Source organism: Canis lupus, chromosome 17, assembly GCF_048164855.1.
Source record: "Canis lupus baileyi chromosome 17, mCanLup2.hap1, whole genome shotgun sequence".
NCBI lineage: Eukaryota > Metazoa > Chordata > Mammalia > Carnivora > Canidae > Canis > Canis lupus.
The window spans coordinates 44586748-44592747 of record NC_132854.1 but is presented as its reverse complement, the minus strand read 5'-3'; the positions used below and the strand labels follow the sequence as shown (position 1 = coordinate 44592747).

Here is a 6000-nt window from a genome sequence, read left to right as displayed (position 1 = left end):
GATCTCCTGGTTTTCTGGGGTCTTCTGAGCCATGCCAGGTGAGACATAGAAGTGCATGACTAGACTATCACAGATGCTAGATATTCCACAGTAAGTATTTAATAGCATTAGATATACAATTGTTCCCTTCCAAAAAGTCAAATATCTTTAAACTTGGTAATGAGAATCATCACCTTAATGCAGTTTCAGTTCCCTTTCGTTCATTTTAAACAAATTTTTATTATACAAAAGTTGTCACATAAATGGATATTTATCTACTTTGTACACAATTATTACCCTCCACAGAAAGACTGCTTCTTAACTTTTCATCTGGTGTGGCAAACACTAAACTCCTGATTTTAACAGAATAGAAGTACAAATGCCTCAGCGATTTAAGTTGAAAGCAGTATATTGGTATGTGGCTCTTGCTCTCCTCAGTTATTATTAATATAAAAATGTCTTATTCAAAAATACAAAATTATTTGTAGGCACAGTGACATTAGTCAACCTTTATATGTTGTCAACTGAAACCAGTAACTGATGGTTGTAGTGATTTTCTTCAGTCATTTCCTTCAGCTGACTTCTCTGAAGTTATTGTTGAGGAGCTCTTCCTTGAGCTTCCTCTCATAGTTCATTAATAATGGTAGAGCACTATTCTAGGAATCAGATGCCATCTCCCTTATAACCTCCATTCCACCCATTCCTGGGTCCTTTTGTTCTTTAGGAATTTCAGGGACTACAGCTTCTACTGTAGCTAACAAAGAGGCCACTCCAGCAGTGTCCAAGAAAGGAGTTCTTACAACCTTAGTTGGATCAATGATTCCTTTTTCCTCCATATTCACAAAATCTCTAAGTATAGCTTCATACCAACTTCTGAGGAACTCTGCATAATTTTCTCAACTCTCAGTGATCCTTCAACACCTGCAGTCTTAGCAATGGTCATTGCAGGAATTTTGAGTGTTTTCTTAATAATTTGCCGATTTTTTTATCTTAAATATCTGGAGTTATTGAATCTAAGACTGGAATGCACCGAATCAGGTCACAACCTCCTCCTACAACACTGCCTTCTTCAGCAGCTAATGTAGCATTGAGTGCATCTATCTGTAACTCTTTTCATTCCCTTCAACATCACTTGTCCCACCAAACTTCAGCACAGTTACTCCATTTGAGAGTTTTGCCAGAGGTTCATTCAGCTTTTCCTTTTAGATTTGTTAGTTGTGATGTCTAACTGCTGAATGACTTCTTGAATATGTTTTTCAATTTGAGACTTGTCACCTCTTCCTTTTATGAGCATGGCAACACCTTTGGTCATAATGACCTCTGCAATTTTTCCTAAGTCATGAGGCTGAATATCTTCAAGATTTAGAGTCAACCCTTCTCCAAACATTGCACCACCAGTAGCAATAGCCATGTCTTTAAGCTGGTTCCTTCCATTGTCACAAAAAGCTGGAGCTTAGATTGCTACAGCCTGAAGATCCACTTTTAGCCTATTCAAAGCGAGTGTACTCAGAGCTTCTCCATCATCATCTTCAGCAAGTATGACCAAGAGCTTACTGTGAGCACTGGCAATTTCAAGAGCTGGTACAATGGACTGGGCACTAGAAATTTTCTTTTCACTAAGTAGAACATAGGCATCTTGGAATTAATATTTTGATGATTAATAAAGAGAAATATAACCTTGATCAAACTTCATGCCTTCAATAACTTCTAATTCATCATTTAGTGTTTTTCCATCCTTTCATGTGATAACATCCTTTCTTCCAACCTTTTCCGTTGCTTCAGAAAGAATTTTGCCAATTTGTTCGTCTCCATTTGCAGATACATTAGCACCCTCAGCAACTTCTTCAGTAGTCATCACAGATTTAGACTGCTACTTAAGTTCAACAATTACAGCATCAATAGCTAACATTACCTCTCTCCTGATTTCCACAGGACCAGCATCTTTACTAATCTTCTTAAAGCCTTCCTTGGCAATGGAGCGTGCCAAGACAATAGTGGTAGTGGTGCCATCCCCAGCCCCCTCATTTGTGTTCTTGGCAACAACTTGAACAAGTTTAACACCAATATTTTTACATTTATCTTTTAAGTCAATTGACTTTGCAACACTCACAAACATCTTTTGTTATTTTGGGACTTTCCCAACTCTGTTCAGTAATCTCTGTTCTTTTGTTTAGCTCTATAGTAATGGCTACAGCATTGGCTAAAGGTCTACACTTTGAAGCATTAAGGATTGGGCATCCAAACTAAATTTTACATCTTTGGCATGGGCCTGAGTGAGTTGAGGAGCCAGTAAGTGTCTCAAAACTGGCCTAATTTGGCAAAGGACTGCGGGTAATCAAAATATTTCTGCTGGGTGACGGCAAGGCGTGCTGATGGGGAGGCAGGTCTTCAGAGGCCATGAGGGCTCAGTTCCCTTTTTCAAACAAAAGCTAGTTACTGTGCCTTCCTTCAGAATTGGCAGGTGGAAATCAAATTTTTATAAAGGAGAGGTTAAAGAGAATTCAGAGACTTGGCTCTGCCCTTCTCTGAGACCTACAAATCTTTATTTGTAAAATAAAGAAAATAGTTATTCCACATTGATTTTAAGATTAATTAATATAAAGATAAATCATAATTAATAATTTTCTGTAAGTTGAATGTAATTGGATATTTTGAGTTAGGTGTGGCAATTCATATCATATCAATATTTTCTTTGTTTTTAAAGCTTCTAACTGGACATTACAGGACTATTTTATTTATAATTTCTTTGCCAATCAATGTATCTTGCCATATTATGCCATGTAAATGGCAAATAAGTGGCATTAGCTAAATATAATGAAAGTCAGAGCCTACTTACTTTTTCTGAAAGTGTTAGGTCATGTCATGGACATTCCTGGTAAGTAAAATAGAAAGAGATCGTGTTCTTCCTGAAACTCATGTAATATTGTGCTGATTTTAAAATAGTCCATGAAGACAATAACTTGCTTATATAATGAGTTACTTAATATGAAACAGTCTCACATGTATAATATCTCACCCTCAAAATGAGCATTTGAAATTAATTTGATTTTATAAATGTATATACGAAGACTCAGTTTGGTTATAAAATTTGCCTGAAATCATACTGTAAGTAGCAAAGGGAGAAGTAAAACCAAGCTTTCCTTTATCAAAATTTTTGGTCTGTGGTATGTTTTTTCACATGGCTGAGTAAAGTCATAGCATACATCAGTCACCTGTGAATTAATGGGGTATTCCCAATCTGGGAACTTTCCCTAGGAGACATGCAGTTGTAATATAAGTGTTCAGAGACCAGCTTGCAGTTTTTCTTTTAACTCCAGGTGTGATATAGCCAAATAGATTAACTAATAGAGGGCTCACCATATTAATTCTGCTTTGCTCTATTTTGCAGAGCATAAATGTGTGATAGGACAATTCCACATCACTGTTCTCAGATGATACTAACATAGAACACCTGTGTTTGGCAAGTGGATCAGAGTGTTACACTGCCAAAAAACAATAATGAGAGTCTGTAAGTTTTGAGAAGGTTAATTTTGTTAGTTATAAAGAAGTTTGTTTCTTACTTATGAGTTTGCACATAATAAATTAATTTTCTTGGTTTTCTCTTTACTTCAGTGTTTTCTGCAACTTCTTTGCTAATGAATGTTAATGGATGGCAAAAAGCAAATGAAAACAAATAAAAAAGGAACATTAATATTAACAGTTTAGGAACAGTTGATTACTTCCAAAACCTTTTGTCTTTGATGGACAAGATTGCTTGTGGTTGTGATTTTATATTGCATGTTATTAACAGTTGAAGTTCCTCTTGTGAATATTATTCCTTATTTTTTCTAAATCATTTTCTCATCTCAGAGTTCTTCAAAGGATGTGATAGACCATAAAAAGTAACATTATTTCAGGAACTTTACCATCTCAACCTTGGATCGTTTTTATGCATTAAAAATAATTATAATTTTACAACATTGTATCTCAGGGCAGTTAGTTGTTTTACAACTGGCTTTGAATGCCTTAAGGAAATGATTTAAGTTGCTTCTATTATTTATTGTTGCTGCATAACAAATAGCCCTAAAATTTAGTTGCATGAAATGAAAGTCATTTTATTATTGTAGGAGTTTAAGGGATTTGGGGGACTGGCCTAAGGGATAGCATATGATCAAGAGGTGACAGAAGCCTTTTATTGGGCTGTGTTTAGACAGGTTTACATGTGGGCAAATCCCTCAAAGCAAGAGTCTTCCACAGGCTGCTGACGGGGGTTTACTTGTCTAGGAGATCTAGGTAATATTGATCACCAGCATGGGAAAAGTCTTTTGAGTCCGAAGGCTCTGAAAAACAGTGGCAGCTTGGAGTCTTTGAACCACTGGTCTGTTTTATCAGTAACATCAATCAGATGTTAAGTGAGTCTTCTCAGGATATGCAAAGCAGACAGGTCTTAAATGGCCAAAAATCTGCTTGTTTGTAGCTATTTCTAAGACAAAAGGATCTGTAAAAATTTGTGTTTGGCATTGGAGGGATTTGGGGGTAACAGGTCTCAGTCTGCAGTGAGGAATAAACAATCTGGAGGCCAAATGTAGAAACCTTCTTTTAAACTCATTTACATAACAATTATGCTTACAATTCTTGAATTGGGTCAGAATTTACATCAGAATAGAGTCAGAATGGCTCAAGTCTTCTTCCTGTTTTCTGAAGTCTTAACTGAGATAACTGGGGTTCAGATGGTTAGAGATGGTTAGATGAGTCAACTGAAGCCAGATATTGGGAACCTCATTTCTTTCTACCTGTTAGCCTGATTTCTGGGTTCTTCCCTAAGATATGTCCTGGGACTAAAATCTCCGAAAAGGTGTCTTCACTGACATATCTGATGCCTGGATTTGGATGCTTAAAAAACTGAGGGCTAGCCAATCATCTCTCTCTCTCTCTGTCTCTGATTCTCTCTCTCATTTTGGGTTTTTCACAGCATGGTGGCTTCAATGTAGTAGGGCTTCTTACAAGATAGGGCTGGCATCCCCCACAATAAACATTTTGAGAGATCTAGGTATAAAATTATGTAACCTTGGAAATAAGACACACTGACACTGTCTTTGATAGTTCAAAAGCAAATTATGGTGTCAGCCCATACTCAAGTAAACTTCAGCTTATATTTAAGGGTGTGAAGAGTCTGTTGGGGATTAGGGGACCATATTTGGAGATTACTACCACGAAGATAAATTTCTTTTTGATACAATTAATATGTTTCTTTAAATTTTATACCTTGTTTCTCCTTTTTAAAAATTAGTTGGTTAATGTATGATTTTCTAACTCTAATGATATACATGGGAAAACATTTAATCTTTACCAAGGACCCCCCATTTTCCATGAGCTAGATTGAAAATTTAGTTTGATCTGAAATTGAATCAGTTGCATCCATATCAGCAGTATAAATGTATAGATAAATAAATGTATTGTTAAAAAATTTTGAATTTCAAATAGCTTTAATTAAAGGTTTTTAAAATTTTCACTTCTATATTGTGCAATGACCACAATTACCTTCAAAGAACAGGGAAGACATAATATACTGTGTTAATAACCAGAATATCCCTAAGGTATCCCTATTTATATTGAAAACTGTTCTGTTACCTGAATGAAAATAAAACGGGATTAGAAAGATTATGAATTATTTAGAATGGAAATTATTTGTACTTGAGTATTGAATGTTCATATTGTATTTGGTATTATTCATTCATTTTAGATATATTTCCAAATATTTTCTCTTTGATTTTTCTTATTTCTGTAGAGATTTATTAAGTGCAAAACTATTAAATAGGAGAACATTAATATCAAGATTTCTTAGAATCCCTAAAAATTCTCTTTCACCTTGATATGCATAGAAATGCTTGCCATAGGCACATAAAAGGACATAATCAAGTGAACTTCACAAATTAGAAGTAAATCCAAATGAGTTGTAGAAAAATGAAGTGGGAGGGTGGCTGGGTGGCTCAGTCGGTAAAGGGTCTGCCTTCATAAAAGGGCATGATCTCAGTTCCTGGG

At 35.5% G+C, this 6000-nt stretch overlaps 1 pseudogene; it reads right to left on the bottom strand.

Moving 5' to 3' along the window:
* Positions 1-635: 635 nt before the first annotated feature.
* Positions 636-6000, bottom strand: part of LOC140608253 (60 kDa heat shock protein, mitochondrial pseudogene) — a 45777-nt pseudogene continuing 40412 nt past the window's right edge.